Source organism: Hyla sarda, unplaced genomic scaffold, assembly GCF_029499605.1.
Source record: "Hyla sarda isolate aHylSar1 unplaced genomic scaffold, aHylSar1.hap1 scaffold_841, whole genome shotgun sequence".
Classification (NCBI taxonomy): Eukaryota; Metazoa; Chordata; class Amphibia; order Anura; family Hylidae; genus Hyla; species Hyla sarda.
The window spans coordinates 112,199-128,384 of record NW_026610868.1 but is presented as its reverse complement, the minus strand read 5'-3'; the positions used below and the strand labels follow the sequence as shown (position 1 = coordinate 128,384).

Here is a 16,186-nt window from a genome sequence, read left to right as displayed (position 1 = left end):
CCTTGGCTGTCCCCAAACGGTATCAAACCAACACCCACGGGAAGCTGTAAGCATAGAGGACATGCCTGCACCCCATTGGACTTACCTGTGTGGGTTAAACCCGGGTTATTTGACAACCTATGGCGGTGATGGTTCTGCTCAGGCAGAGCAGTGCTGATGCTCCTCATAAAGCTGTCGCTGCTGTGAAGGTTCTAGGTGACATCACAAATCCCTATGGTTACATACACAACAAAGCTGGGTTGTTGTTGTTTACACTCTGCAAGGCCTGTGGAAGTGAGTGACATCATAGCACTGTAGTTCTGAGGGTTCTAGATGGATGCAACAATCTCCTGTTGCTTCTATGAAGGCCATAATAGACGACATCACCAAACAGCTCCATAGTCACATACACAGCAAAGGAGAGATGTTGTTTACACCTAGTGATGTCAGTGGTATTGAGTGACATCACAGCACAGTGCTAAGGCTCCTGGGCCTGGACACAGCAGCGGCTGCAATATCTCAACGGAGAATACGTTTATATATATGTGTGTGTGTGCGCGTATATATATATATATATATATATATATATATATATATATTTCTCCGCCGAAATCACTTTTAAACCCATTTCCACCTTTTTTTCCCTTCTCTTCCTCTTACTTTTTTTTCACGTTTTTTTACGTTTTTCTCCTTTTCGCCTCTTTTCTGGGCGTATTATTCTTCTTTTTCTTCTTTTTTTTCGTCTAATGCATACCCCATCAGTGCAGCAATGCTTATTCAATACCGCCAGCAGATGGAGACACTGGGGGATAATTTTCTAAGGATTTATACTGATTTTTCCTGTCTGAATTTGTCGCACAGAAAGTTGCAGGCCAAATATGTGTGACATTTCTGCGACTTTAGCTTCTAGAGCATTTTTACAACATTATACATAGGTGCTGAATACATAAAAAGCGACTGTTCAGCGACAGACAAGTCGCATCGGCTGAAAGTAGGCCAGAATGTCAGTCCATGTTGGAGCAGGTTTAGATACAGTCTAAAGTATAGATCTCAAAGTCTGTGCACAGAATTTAGCAAGGGCCTCGCACCTTCTGATGCATCAGGTAGGTGCACAATAGCATAGCCTAACCCTCTGTACTTTGGTCTATATTGATGCGGGACATAGACAGCCAGCTGATGACCAATCCATTAGTGCAATGGATGGCTGGAAGCATTTGTCTTTGCCTTTGCAATACCACAGAAGCAATGCATGGTCAATGTACAGCAATGACACACCTGTGTGAACAGCCAGGAGACCCCCCCCCCCCCCATGTTATGTTACATAGTTACATAGTTAGTACGGTCGAAAAAAGACATATGTCCATCAAGTTCAACCAGGGAATTAAGGGGTAGGGGTGTGGCGCGATATTGGGGAAGGGATGAGATTTTATATTTCTTCATAAGCATTAATCTTATTTTGTCAATTAGGAACATTCAGCACCCACCCGCTATCAAGGCAGCTGCCTATCATGTCATGCCCTACCTGCACAGGTGTGCTGGCTACTCAAATGATCCAATTAAGGAGGCCATTTAGTCAGCAGCAGCAGCAGAAGTCCTGTGCCTGGACGCTCCAACAGCGGCCAGACACAAGCAGAAGCAGAAGCAGCAGCAGCACCACCTTTTGTTTTTTGGCTGCAGCAGCAGCAAGGCCCACAGGGCTGGCTAGCTGGCTAGCCAGCAAGCAGGTAGCAATGAAAGTAGGAATCTTTCTTTTTAACCCTGTAAGGGGGTGGTGCACTGTACCCGAAGATACTGCCATATCGGGTCAATGCATAGGGCGACGGAAGCAAGCTTCGAAATCGGCCCCCGTTCTCAAAAATCCATTTAATATATGGTCCCCAGATAGGGGACGTATCAGATATTAAACTGATAAGAACAGATACTACACTTGATCTTAGCCAAAAGGCCGAGAAGCGATAACCGTGAAAGGGGCGGGCCCAACAAGGTGCCCTTCATGGGCACTATCACTGCTTGCTGTCAGGGAGGCTGCCAGACAATTTTCCATGCACACTCTGGGCTGGGGGGCAGTCAACCACCAGTACACACAGCAGAACCTAAACCCATACCATTATTGCTAAGCAGCAAGACAGGGGCCCATTGCACTCCCACGGGGCCTTTTTAAATGCAATCCATAACCCGGATTTGCCAGGAACCCTTCTTACTCCTCCTACTTGCATGTGACACTGGGCTTAGGATCTGCATAGGAAACACACACACAAGCACACACCTACCTTTGTTGCCTGCAGATGCCTCCTTGGCTGTCCCCAAACGGTATCAAACCAACACCCACGGGAAGCTGTAAGCATAGAGGACATGCCTGCACCCCATTGGACTTACCTGTGTGGGTTAAACCCGGGTTATTTGACAACCTATGGCGGTGATGGTTCTGCTCAGGCAGAGCAGTGCTGATGCTCCTCATAAAGCTGTCGCTGCTGTGAAGGTTCTAGGTGACATCACAAATCCCTATGGTTACATACACAACAAAGCTGGGTTGTTGTTGTTTACACTCTGCAAGGCCTGTGGAAGTGAGTGACATCATAGCACTGTAGTTCTGAGGGTTCTAGATGGATGCAACAATCTCCTGTTGCTTCTATGAAGGCCATAATAGACGACATCACCAAACAGCTCCATAGTCACATACACAGCAAAGGAGAGATGTTGTTTACACCTAGTGATGTCAGTGGTATTGAGTGACATCACAGCACAGTGCTAAGGCTCCTGGGCCTGGACACAGCAGCGGCTGCAATATCTCAACGGAGAATACGTTAATATATATGTGTGTGTGTGCGCATATATATATATATATATATATATATATATATATATATATATATTTCTCCGCCGAAATCACTTTTAAACCCATTTCCACCTTTTTTTCCCTTCTCTTCCTCTTACTTTTTTTTCACGTTTTTTTACGTTTTTCTCCTTTTCGCCTCTTTTCTGGGCGTATTATTCTTCTTTTTCTTCTTTTTTTTCGTCTAATGCATACCCCATCAGTGCAGCAATGCTTATTCAATACCGCCAGCAGATGGAGACACTGGGGGATAATTTTCTAAGGATTTATACTGATTTTTCCTGTCTGAATTTGTCGCACAGAAAGTTGCAGGCCAAATATGTGTGACATTTCTGCGACTTTAGCTTCTAGAGCATTTTTACAACATTATACATAGGTGCTGAATACATAAAAAGCGACTGTTCAGCGACAGACAAGTCGCATCGGCTGAAAGTAGGCCAGAATGTCAGTCCATGTTGGAGCAGGTTTAGATACAGTCTAAAGTATAGATCTCAAAGTCTGTGCACAGAATTTAGCAAGGGCCTCGCACCTTCTGATGCATCAGGTAGGTGCACAATAGCATAGCCTAACCCTCTGTACTTTGGTCTATATTGATGCGGGACATAGACAGCCAGCTGATGACCAATCCATTAGTGCAATGGATGGCTGGAAGCATTTGTCTTTGCCTTTGCAATACCACAGAAGCAATGCATGGTCAATGTACAGCAATGACACACCTGTGTGAACAGCCAGGAGACCCCCCCCCCCCCCATGTTATGTTACATAGTTACATAGTTAGTACGGGTCGAAAAAAGACATATGTCCATCAAGTTCAACCAGGGAATTAAGGGGTAGGGGTGTGGCGCGATATTGGGGAAGGGATGAGATTTTATATTTCTTCATAAGCATTAATCTTATTTTGTCAATTAGGAACATTCAGCACCCACCCGCTATCAAGGCAGCTGCCTATCATGTCATGACCTACCTGCACAGGTGTGCTGGCTACTCAAATGATCCAATTAAGGAGGCCATTTAGTCAGCAGCAGCAGAAGTCCTGTGCCTGGACGCTCCAACAGCGGCCAGACACAAGCAGAAGCAGAAGCAGCAGAAGCAGCAGCAGCACCACCACCTTTTGTTTTTTGGCTGCAGCAGCAGCAAGGCCCACAGGGCTGGCTAGCTGGCTAGCCAGCAAGCAGGTAGCAATGAAAAGTAGGAATCTTTCTTTTTAACCCTGTAAGGGGGTGGTGCACTGTACCCGAAGATACTGCCATATCGGGTCAATGCATAGGGCGACGGAAGCAAGCTTTGAAATCGGCCCCCGTTCTCAAAAATCCATTTAATATATGGTCCCCAGATAGGGGACATATCAGATATTAAACTGATAAGAACAGATACTACACTTGATCTTAGCCAAAAGGCCGAGAAGCGATAACCGTGAAAGGGGCGGGCCCAACAAGGTGCCCTTCATGGGCACTATCACTGCTTGCTGTCAGGGAGGCTGCCAGACAATTTTCCATGCACACTCTGGGCTGGGGGGCAGTCAACCACCAGTACACACAGCAGAACCTAAACCCATACCATTATTGCTAAGCAGCAAGACAGGGGCCCATTGCACTCCCACGGGGCCTTTTTAAATGCAATCCATAACCCGGATTTGCCAGGAACCCTTCTTACTCCTCCTACTTGTGACACTGGGCTTAGGATCTGCATAGGAAAACACACACACAAGCACACACCTACCTTTGTTGCCTGCAGATGCCTCCTTGGCTGTCCCCAAACGGTATCAAACCAACACCCACGGGAAGCTGTAAGCATAGAGGACATGCCTGCACCCCATTGGACTTACCTGTGTGGGTGTGGTTAAACCCGGGTTATTTGACAACCTATGGCGGTGATGGTTCTGCTCAGGCAGAGCAGTGCTGATGCTCCTCATAAAGCTGTCGCTGCTGTGAAGGTTCTAGGTGACATCACAAATCCCTATGGTTACATACACAACAAAGCTGGGTTGTTGTTGTTTACACTCTGCAAGGCCTGTGGAAGTGAGTGACATCATAGCACTGTAGTTCTGAGGGTTCTAGATGGATGCAACAATCTCCTGTTGCTTCTATGAAGGCCATAATAGACGACATCACCAAACAGCTCCATAGTCACATACACAGCAAAGGAGAGATGTTGTTTACACCTAGTGATGTCAGTGGTATTGAGTGACATCACAGCACAGTGCTAAGGCTCCTGGGCCTGGACACAGCAGCGGCTGCAATATCTCAACGGAGAATACGTTTATATATATGTGTGTGTGTGCGCGTATATATATATATATATATATATATATATATATATATATATATATATTTCTCCGCCGAAATCACTTTTAAACCCATTTCCACCTTTTTTTCCCTTCTCTTCCTCTTACTTTTTTTTCACGTTTTTTTACGTTTTTCTCCTTTTCGCCTCTTTTCTGGGCGTATTATTCTTCTTTTTCTTCTTTTTTTTTGTCTAATGCATACCCCATCAGTGCAGCAATGCTTATTCAATACCGCCAGCAGATGGAGACACTGGGGGATAATTTTCTAAGGATTTATACTGATTTTTCCTGTCTGAATTTGTCGCACAGAAAGTTGCAGGCCAAATATGTGTGACATTTCTGCGACTTTAGCTTCTAGAGCATTTTTACAACATTATACATAGGTGCTGAATACATAAAAAGCGACTGTTCAGCGACAGACAAGTCGCATCGGCTGAAAGTAGGCCAGAATGTCAGTCCATGTTGGAGCAGGTTTAGATACAGTCTAAAGTATAGATCTCAAAGTCTGTGCACAGAATTTAGCAAGGGCCTCGCACCTTCTGATGCATCAGGTAGGTGCACAATAGCATAGCCTAACCCTCTGTACTTTGGTCTATATTGATGCGGGACATAGACAGCCAGCTGATGACCAATCCATTAGTGCAATGGATGGCTGGAAGCATTTGTCTTTGCCTTTGCAATACCACAGAAGCAATGCATGGTCAATGTACAGCAATGACACACCTGTGTGAACAGCCAGGAGACCCCCCCCCCCCATGTTATGTTACATAGTTACATAGTTAGTACGGTCGAAAAAAGACATATGTCCATCAAGTTCAACCAGGGAATTAAGGGGTAGGGGTGTGGCGCGATATTGGGGAAGGGATGAGATTTTATATTTCTTCATAAGCATTAATCTTATTTTGTCAATTAGGAACATTCAGCACCCACCCGCTATCAAGGCAGCTGCCTATCATGTCATGCCCTACCTGCACAGGTGTGCTGGCTACTCAAATGATCCAATTAAGGAGGCCATTTAGTCAGCAGCAGCAGAAGTCCTGTGCCTGGACGCTCCAACAGCGGCCAGACACAAGCAGAAGCAGAAGCAGCAGAAGCAGCAGCAGCACCACCTTTTGTTTTTTGGCTGCAGCAGCAGCAAGGCCCACAGGGCTGGCTAGCTGGCTAGCCAGCAAGCAGGTAGCAATGAAAGTAGGAATCTTTCTTTTTAACCCTGTAAGGGGGTGGTGCACTGTACCCGAAGATACTGCCATATCGGGTCAATGCATAGGGCGACGGAAGCAAGCTTCGAAATCGGCCCCCGTTCTCAAAAATCCATTTAATATATGGTCCCCAGATAGGGGACATATCAGATATTAAACTGATAAGAACAGATACTACACTTGATCTTAGCCAAAAGGCCGAGAAGCGATAACCGTGAAAGGGGCGGGCCCAACAAGGTGCCCTTCATGGGCACTATCACTGCTTGCTGTCAGGGAGGCTGCCAGACAATTTTCCATGCACACTCTGGGCTGGGGGGCAGTCAACCACCAGTACACACAGCAGAACCTAAACCCATACCATTATTGCTAAGCAGCAAGACAGGGGCCCATTGCACTCCCACGGGGCCTTTTTAAATGCAATCCATAACCCGGATTTGCCAGGAACCCTTCTTACTCCTCCTACTTGCATGTGACACTGGGCTTAGGATCTGCATAAGAAACACACACACAAGCACACACCTACCTTTGTTGCCTGCAGATGCCTCCTTGGCTGTCCCCAAACGGTATCAAACCAACACCCACGGGAAGCTGTAAGCATAGAGGACATGCCTGCACCCCATTGGACTTACCTGTGTGGGTTAAACCCGGGTTATTTGACAACCTATGGCGGTGATGGTTCTGCTCAGGCAGAGCAGTGCTGATGCTCCTCATAAAGCTGTCGCTGCTGTGAAGGTTCTAGGTGACATCACAAATCCCTATGGTTACATACACAACAAAGCTGGGTTGTTGTTGTTTACACTCTGCAAGGCCTGTGGAAGTGAGTGACATCATAGCACTGTAGTTCTGAGGGTTCTAGATGGATGCAACAATCTCCTGTTGCTTCTATGAAGGCCATAATAGACGACATCACCAAACAGCTCCATAGTCACATACACAGCAAAGGAGAGATGTTGTTTACACCTAGTGATGTCAGTGGTATTGAGTGACATCACAGCACAGTGCTAAGGCTCCTGGGCCTGGACACAGCAGCGGCTGCAATATCTCAACGGAGAATACGTTTATATATATGTGTGTGTGTGCGCGTATATATATATATATATATATATATATATATATATATATATTTCTCCGCCGAAATCACTTTTAAACCCATTTCCACCTTTTTTTCCCTTCTCTTCCTCTTACTTTTTTTTCACGTTTTTTTTACGTTTTTCTCCTTTTCGCCTCTTTTCTGGGCGTATTATTCTTCTTTTTCTTCTTTTTTTTTGTCTAATGCATACCCCATCAGTGCAGCAATGCTTATTCAATACCGCCAGCAGATGGAGACACTGGGGGATAATTTTCTAAGGATTTATACTGATTTTTCCTGTCTGAATTTGTCGCACAGAAAGTTGCAGGCCAAATATGTGTGACATTTCTGCGACTTTAGCTTCTAGAGCATTTTTACAACATTATACATAGGTGCTGAATACATAAAAAGCGACTGTTCAGCGACAGACAAGTCGCATCGGCTGAAAGTAGGCCAGAATGTCAGTCCATGTTGGAGCAGGTTTAGATACAGTCTAAAGTATAGATCTCAAAGTCTGTGCACAGAATTTAGCAAGGGCCTCGCACCTTCTGATGCATCAGGTAGGTGCACAATAGCATAGCCTAACCCTCTGTACTTTGGTCTATATTGATGCGGGACATAGACAGCCAGCTGATGACCAATCCATTAGTGCAATGGATGGCTGGAAGCATTTGTCTTTGCCTTTGCAATACCACAGAAGCAATGCATGGTCAATGTACAGCAATGACACACCTGTGTGAACAGCCAGGAGACCCCCCCCCCCCCCATGTTATGTTACATAGTTACATAGTTAGTACGGTCGAAAAAAGACATATGTCCATCAAGTTCAACCAGGGAATTAAGGGGTAGGGGTGTGGCGCGATATTGGGGAAGGGATGAGATTTTATATTTCTTCATAAGCATTAATCTTATTTTGTCAATTAGGAACATTCAGCACCCACCCGCTATCAAGGCAGCTGCCTATCATGTCATGCCCTACCTGCACAGGTGTGCTGGCTACTCAAATGATCCAATTAAGGAGGCCATTTAGTCAGCAGCAGCAGAAGTCCTGTGCCTGGACGCTCCAACAGCGGCCAGACACAAGCAGAAGCAGAAGCAGCAGAAGCAGCAGCAGCACCACCTTTTGTTTTTTGGCTGCAGCAGCAGCAAGGCCCACAGGGCTGGCTAGCTGGCTAGCCAGCAAGCAGGTAGCAATGAAAGTAGGAATCTTTCTTTTTAACCCTGTAAGGGGGTGGTGCACTGTACCCGAAGATACTGCCATATCGGGTCAATGCATAGGGCGACGGAAGCAAGCTTCGAAATCGGCCCCCGTTCTCAAAAATCCATTTAATATATGGTCCCCAGATAGGGGACGTATCAGATATTAAACTGATAAGAACAGATTTTTTTTTAAGTTTCCCTCAGAACTAAATCATAGTTCTAAGATCTTATGTGAACTAGATTTTTGTGCTCATCATCAGGTAACTTTTTTATTTATTTCCAAAATAAAACAAATTAAAACAACATAACTAACAACAAAAACTCAAATAAACCTTATTCCAAAATCAAACCCTTTCTCCAAGCAAAAACTCCCAAATAATCAATTAATCCGAATTGAAGAGCTCCACTCTTCAAAGCTTTTTTAACTGGAACTGCCAACCATGGCGACACTTGGTAGGTCGCCATGAAGCGTCCCACATCAGGCTTTAAGGACTGCAATACTTTTTCCCTCGCAGTTTCAAGTCGAGTGTTCACTTTTATTTTAAATTTTAGTAAATCTTGCACAAATACTTCTCTTTCTTCCTTTGGGGCTTGGTCCAGCACCTCGCCCAAAAAACCAACAAAATATTCACCAAGAAATCTTTTCTTCAATTCCTCTGTTGGCTCCCCTTCAGAAGCCTCACTCCCACTTTCTTCTTCTTTTTTCTTCCTCTTCAACTTTACTTCACTTTCAAACTCCATAGCCACAGATTTTTCTGGGCAGTTTTTAGAGTAATGCCCAGTCTTCTTATTAATTTCTGGTTCATCTTGCAGCAAACCCACATCTTCTCTCTTCTTTTTCTTCTTTGGACAATTTGCGTACAAATGTCCACTTTGGTTACACAAATTACATTTACCCCTCTGGGTACACGACTCTGTTCCATGTCCTTCCTTCTGGCATTTATAACACCATAGATACGTACATTCATCTTTCAGGTGTCCATATTGTCTGCACTTACGGCAGAAATTCTGCATTCCAGCAAAAAACAGGTCCCCATTTATGGAACCTATCTTGAAACGGGAAGGAGGAAACACTGTTCCCCCTCCCGCCTCCTCCCTAAATTTTACTTTAAACTTCCATTTTGTTGTCCAAACCCCATACTGGTTAAATACTTTACCCAAAGGCACAATCTCTTCACAAAACTGGTCCAAAAAAACAACTATGTCCTCTTCAGGGATATATGGACTATACATTCTTACAGTCAATATTTTTTCTTTCCCTGGAAAATGGGGAATAACTTCCACGCCTTCCCAGATTACATGAGTCTTAGAGGCATCCACTTTCTTACAAAATGAATCACAATCTTCATCAGAGACAAAGATTATGTCATAACACCCCCTCTTGGGGAATTCCAGCATAGACAGAATCTGTACCTTGGATACGTGCAGAAGTCCAAACAGCATGTCCTCCACTACAAAAGAAAGTCCTCTTCCTCTCTTAGCAGAGTCCTTCAGCAGGATGCGAACGCCATTTTTAATCCTCCCGAAAAAGGGCATCTCCTCTTCTCTGGTTCCAGGCATCTCCGGTTCTTCTGCCATCTTGTAGAAAATCACGTCCAACAGGAACAAAAGACACTCCCCCACAGAATGTGGGCAGTGAAAGGGGATCGCTCCCCGTTGTCCGGGGACTAGGCCGGCTCCCCAATTGCAGCAAGGGGGTGAAGTCCCTCCGTTAGGAAGGACGATCCCCCAAGGCCAAGGAGCCGGGTACCCCAGACACCCTCTGGCCAGACCAAGTGAGCCGAAACTACACTTGATCTTAGCCAAAAGGCCGAGAAGCGATAACCGTGAAAGGGGCGGGCCCAACAAGGTGCCCTTCATGGGCACTATCACTGCTTGCTGTCAGGGAGGCTGCCAGACAATTTTCCATGCACACTCTGGGCTGGGGGGCAGTCAACCACCAGTACACACAGCAGAACCTAAACCCATACCATTATTGCTAAGCAGCAAGACAGGGGCCCATTGCACTCCCACGGGGCCTTTTTAAATGCAATCCATAACCCGGATTTGCCAGGAACCCTTCTTACTCCTCCTACTTGCATGTGACACTGGGCTTAGGATCTGCATAGGAAACACACACACAAGCACACACCTACCTTTGTTGCCTGCAGATGCCTCCTTGGCTGTCCCCAAACGGTATCAAACCAACACCCACGGGAAGCTGTAAGCATAGAGGACATGCCTGCACCCCATTGGACTTACCTGTGTGGGTTAAACCCGGGTTATTTGACAACCTATGGCGGTGATGGTTCTGCTCAGGCAGAGCAGTGCTGATGCTCCTCATAAAGCTGTCGCTGCTGTGAAGGTTCTAGGTGACATCACAAATCCCTATGGTTACATACACAACAAAGCTGGGTTGTTGTTGTTTACACTCTGCAAGGCCTGTGGAAGTGAGTGACATCATAGCACTGTAGTTCTGAGGGTTCTAGATGGATGCAACAATCTCCTGTTGCTTCTATGAAGGCCATAATAGACGACATCACCAAACAGCTCCATAGTCACATACACAGCAAAGGAGAGATGTTGTTTACACCTAGTGATGTCAGTGGTATTGAGTGACATCACAGCACAGTGCTAAGGCTCCTGGGCCTGGACACAGCAGCGGCTGCAATATCTCAACGGAGAATACGTTTATATATATGTGTGTGTGTGCGCGTATATATATTTATATATATATATATATATATATATATATATATATATATATATATATATATATTTCTCCGCCGAAATCACTTTTAAACCCATTTCCACCTTTTTTTCCCTTCTCTTCCTCTTACTTTTTTTTCACGTTTTTTTACGTTTTTCTCCTTTTCGCCTCTTTTCTGGGCGTATTATTCTTCTTTTTCTTCTTTTTTTTCGTCTAATGCATACCCCATCAGTGCAGCAATGCTTATTCAATACCGCCAGCAGATGGAGACACTGGGGGATAATTTTCTAAGGATTTATACTGATTTTTCCTGTCTGAATTTGTCGCACAGAAAGTTGCAGGCCAAATATGTGTGACATTTCTGCGACTTTAGCTTCTAGAGCATTTTTACAACATTATACATAGGTGCTGAATACATAAAAAGCGACTGTTCAGCGACAGACAAGTCGCATCGGCTGAAAGTAGGCCAGAATGTCAGTCCATGTTGGAGCAGGTTTAGATACAGTCTAAAGTATAGATCTCAAAGTCTGTGCACAGAATTTAGCAAGGGCCTCGCACCTTCTGATGCATCAGGTAGGTGCACAATAGCATAGCCTAACCCTCTGTTCTTTGGTCTATATTGATGCGGGACATAGACAGCCAGCTGATGACCAATCCATTAGTGCAATGGATGGCTGGAAGCATTTGTCTTTGCCTTTGCAATACCACAGAAGCAATGCATGGTCAATGTACAGCAATGACACACCTGTGTGAACAGCCAGGAGACCCCCCCCCCCCCCATGTTATGTTACATAGTTACATAGTTAGTACGGTCGAAAAAAGACATATGTCCATCAAGTTCAACCAGGGAATTAAGGGGTAGGGGTGTGGCGCGATATTGGGGAAGGGATGAGATTTTATATTTCTTCATAAGCATTAATCTTATTTTGTCAATTAGGAACATTCAGCACCCACCCGCTATCAAGGCAGCTGCCTATCATCTCATGCCCTACCTGCACAGGTGTGCTGGCTACTCAAATGATCCAATTAAGGAGGCCATTTAGTCAGCAGCAGCAGAAGTCCTGTGCCTGGACGCTCCAACAGCGGCCAGACACAAGCAGAAGCAGAAGCAGCAGAAGCAGCAGCAGCACCACCTTTTGTTTTTTGGCTGCAGCAGCAGCAAGGCCCACAGGGCTGGCTAGCTGGCTAGCCAGCAAGCAGGTAGCAATGAAAGTAGGAATCTTTCTTTTTAACCCTGTAAGGGGGTGGTGCACTGTACCCGAAGATACTGCCATATCGGGTCAATGCATAGGGCGACGGAAGCAAGCTTCGAAATCGGCCCCCGTTCTCAAAAATCCATTTAATATATGGTCCCCAGATAGGGGACGTATCAGATATTAAACTGATAAGAACAGATACTACACTTGATCTTAGCCAAAAGGCCGAGAAGCGATAACCGTAAAAGGGGCGGGCCCAACAAGGTGCCCTTCATGGGCACTATCACTGCTTGCTGTCAGGGAGGCTGCCAGACAATTTTCCATGCACACTCTGGGCTGGGGGGCAGTCAACCACCAGTACACAAAGCAGAACCTAAACCCATACCATTATTGCTAAGCAGCAAGACAGGGGCCCATTGCACTCCCACGGGGCCTTTTTAAATGCAATCCATAACCCGGATTTGCCAGGAACCCTTCTTACTCCTCCTACTTGCATGTGACACTGGGCTTAGGATCTGCATAGGAAACACACACACAAGCACACACCTACCTTTGTTGCCTGCAGATGCCTCCTTGGCTGTCCCCAAACGGTATCAAACCAACACCCACGGGAAGCTGTAAGCATAGAGGACATGCCTGCACCCCATTGGACTTACCTGTGTGGGTTAAACCCGGGTTATTTGACAACCTATGGCGGTGATGGTTCTGCTCAGGCAGAGCAGTGCTGATGCTCCTCATAAAGCTGTCGCTGCTGTGAAGGTTCTAGGTGACATCACAAATCCCTATGGTTACATACACAACAAAGCTGGGTTGTTGTTGTTTACACTCTGCAAGGCCTGTGGAAGTGAGTGACATCATAGCACTGTAGTTCTGAGGGTTCTAGATGGATGCAACAATCTCATGTTGCTTCTATGAAGGCCATAATAGACGACATCACCAAACAGCTCCATAGTCACATACACAGCAAAGGAGAGATGTTGTTTACACCTAGTGATGTCAGTGGTATTGAGTGACATCACAGCACAGTGCTAAGGCTCCTGGGCCTGGACACAGCAGCGGCTGCAATATCTCAACGGAGAATACGTTTATATATATGTGTGTGTGTGCGCATATATATATATATATATATATATATATATATATATATATATATATTTCTCCGCCGAAATCACTTTTAAACCCATTTCCACCTTTTTTTCCCTTCTCTTCCTCTTACTTTTTTTTCACGTTTTTTTACGTTTTTCTCCTTTTCGCCTCTTTTCTGGGCGTATTATTCTTCTTTTTCTTCTTTTTTTTCGTCTAATGCATACCCCATCAGTGCAGCAATGCTTATTCAATACCGCCAGCAGATGGAGACACTGGGGGATAATTTTCTAAGGATTTATACTGATTTTTCCTGTCTGAATTTGTCGCACAGAAAGTTGCAGGCCAAATATGTGTGACATTTCTGCGACTTTAGCTTCTAGAGCATTTTTACAACATTATACATAGGTGCTGAATACATAAAAAGCGACTGTTCAGCGACAGACAAGTCGCATCGGCTGAAAGTAGGCCAGAATGTCAGTCCATGTTGGAGCAGGTTTAGATACAGTCTAAAGTATAGATCTCAAAGTCTGTGCACAGAATTTAGCAAGGGCCTCGCACCTTCTGATGCATCAGGTAGGTGCACAATAGCATAGCCTAACCCTCTGTACTTTGGTCTATATTGATGCGGGACATAGACAGCCAGCTGATGACCAATCCATTAGTGCAATGGATGGCTGGAAGCATTTGTCTTTGCCTTTGCAATACCACAGAAGCAATGCATGGTCAATGTACAGCAATGACACACCTGTGTGAACAGCCAGGAGACCCCCCCCCCCCCATGTTATGTTACATAGTTACATAGTTAGTACGGTCGAAAAAAGACATATGTCCATCAAGTTCAACCAGGGAATTAAGGGGTAGGGGTGTGGCGCGATATTGGGGAAGGGATGAGATTTTATATTTCTTCATAAGCATTAATCTTATTTTGTCAATTAGGAACATTCAGCACCCACCCGCTATCAAGGCAGCTGCCTATCATGTCATGCCCTACCTGCACAGGTGTGCTGGCTACTCAAATGATCCAATTAAGGAGGCCATTTAGTCAGCAGCAGCAGAAGTCCTGTGCCTGGACGCTCCAACAGCGGCCAGACACAAGCAGAAGCAGAAGCAGCAGCAGCACCACCTTTTGTTTTTTGGCTGCAGCAGCAGCAAGGCCCACAGGGCTGGCTAGCTGGCTAGCCAGCAAGCAGGTAGCAATGAAAGTAGGAATCTTTCTTTTTAACCCTGTAAGGGGGTGGTGCACTGTACCCGAAGATACTGCCATATCGGGTCAATGCATAGGGCGACGGAAGCAAGCTTCGAAATCGGCCCCCGTTCTCAAAAATCCATTTAATATATGGTCCCCAGATAGGGGACGTATCAGATATTAAACTGATAAGAACAGATACTACACTTGATCTTAGCCAAAAGGCCGAGAAGCGATAACCGTGAAAGGGGCGGGCCCAACAAGGTGCCCTTCATGGGCACTATCACTGCTTGCTGTCAGGGAGGCTGCCAGACAATTTTCCATGCACACTCTGGGCTGGGGGGCAGTCAACCACCAGTACACACAGCAGAACCTAAACCCATACCATTATTGCTAAGCAGCAAGACAGGGGCCCATTGCACTCCCACGGGGCCTTTTTAAATGCAATCCATAACCCGGATTTGCCAGGAACCCTTCTTACTCCTCCTACTTGCATGTGACACTGGGCTTAGGATCTGCATAGGAAACACACACACAAGCACACACCTACCTTTGTTGCCTGCAGATGCCTCCTTGGCTGTCCCCAAACGGTATCAAACCAACACCCACGGGAAGCTGTAAGCATAGAGGACATGCCTGCACCCCATTGGACTTACCTGTGTGGGTTAAACCCGGGTTATTTGACAACCTATGGCGGTGATGGTTCTGCTCAGGCAGAGCAGTGCTGATGCTCCTCATAAAGCTGTCGCTGCTGTGAAGGTTCTAGGTGACATCACAAATCCCTATGGTTACATACACAACAAAGCTGGGTTGTTGTTGTTTACACTCTGCAAGGCCTGTGGAAGTGAGTGACATCATAGCACTGTAGTTCTGAGGGTTCTAGATGGATGCAACAATCTCCTGTTGCTTCTATGAAGGCCATAATAGACGACATCACCAAACAGCTCCATAGTCACATACACAGCAAAGGAGAGATGTTGTTTACACCTAGTGATGTCAGTGGTATTGAGTGACATCACAGCACAGTGCTAAGGCTCCTGGGCCTGGACACAGCAGCGGCTGCAATATCTCAACGGAGAATACGTTTATATATATGTGTGTGTGTGCGCGTATATATATATATATATATATATATATATATATATATATATTTCTCCGCCGAAATCACTTTTAAACCCATTTCCACCTTTTTTTCCCTTCTCTTCCTCTTACTTTTTTTTCACGTTTTTTTACGTTTTTCTCCTTTTCGCCTCTTTTCTGGGCGTATTATTCTTCTTTTTCTTCTTTTTTTTCGTCTAATGCATACCCCATCAGTGCAGCAATGCTTATTCAATACCGCCAGCAGATGGAGACACTGGGGGATAATTTTCTAAGGATTTATACTGATTTTTCCTGTCTGAATTTGTCGCACAGAAAGTTGCAGGCCAAATATGTGTGACATTTCTGCGACTTTAGCTTCTAGAGC

General features: G+C 45.4%; 6 non-coding genes across 6 annotated transcripts; all 6 read right to left on the bottom strand.

The window, feature by feature from the left end:
* Positions 1 to 1,745: 1,745 nt before the first annotated feature.
* LOC130347554 (U2 spliceosomal RNA) lies at positions 1,746 to 1,936 on the bottom strand. The gene has a single exon (XR_008885467.1). It is a non-coding gene; the product is annotated as a U2 spliceosomal RNA (small nuclear RNA).
* Positions 1,937 to 4,030: 2,094 nt separating this feature from the next.
* LOC130347575 (U2 spliceosomal RNA) lies at positions 4,031 to 4,221 on the bottom strand. The gene has a single exon (XR_008885486.1). It is a non-coding gene; the product is annotated as a U2 spliceosomal RNA (small nuclear RNA).
* Positions 4,222 to 6,314: 2,093 nt separating this feature from the next.
* LOC130347547 (U2 spliceosomal RNA) lies at positions 6,315 to 6,505 on the bottom strand. Its single transcript, XR_008885461.1, has one exon. It is a non-coding gene; the product is annotated as a U2 spliceosomal RNA (small nuclear RNA).
* Positions 6,506 to 8,593: 2,088 nt separating this feature from the next.
* Positions 8,594 to 8,781, bottom strand: LOC130347521 (U2 spliceosomal RNA). Its single transcript, XR_008885439.1, has one exon. It is a non-coding gene; the product is annotated as a U2 spliceosomal RNA (small nuclear RNA).
* A 3,714-nt stretch (positions 8,782 to 12,495) lies between these two features.
* Positions 12,496 to 12,686, bottom strand: LOC130347553 (U2 spliceosomal RNA). Its single transcript, XR_008885466.1, has one exon. It is a non-coding gene; the product is annotated as a U2 spliceosomal RNA (small nuclear RNA).
* Positions 12,687 to 14,767: 2,081 nt separating this feature from the next.
* On the bottom strand, positions 14,768 to 14,958 carry LOC130347552 (U2 spliceosomal RNA). The gene has a single exon (XR_008885465.1). It is a non-coding gene; the product is annotated as a U2 spliceosomal RNA (small nuclear RNA).
* Positions 14,959 to 16,186: the final 1,228 nt, after the last annotated feature.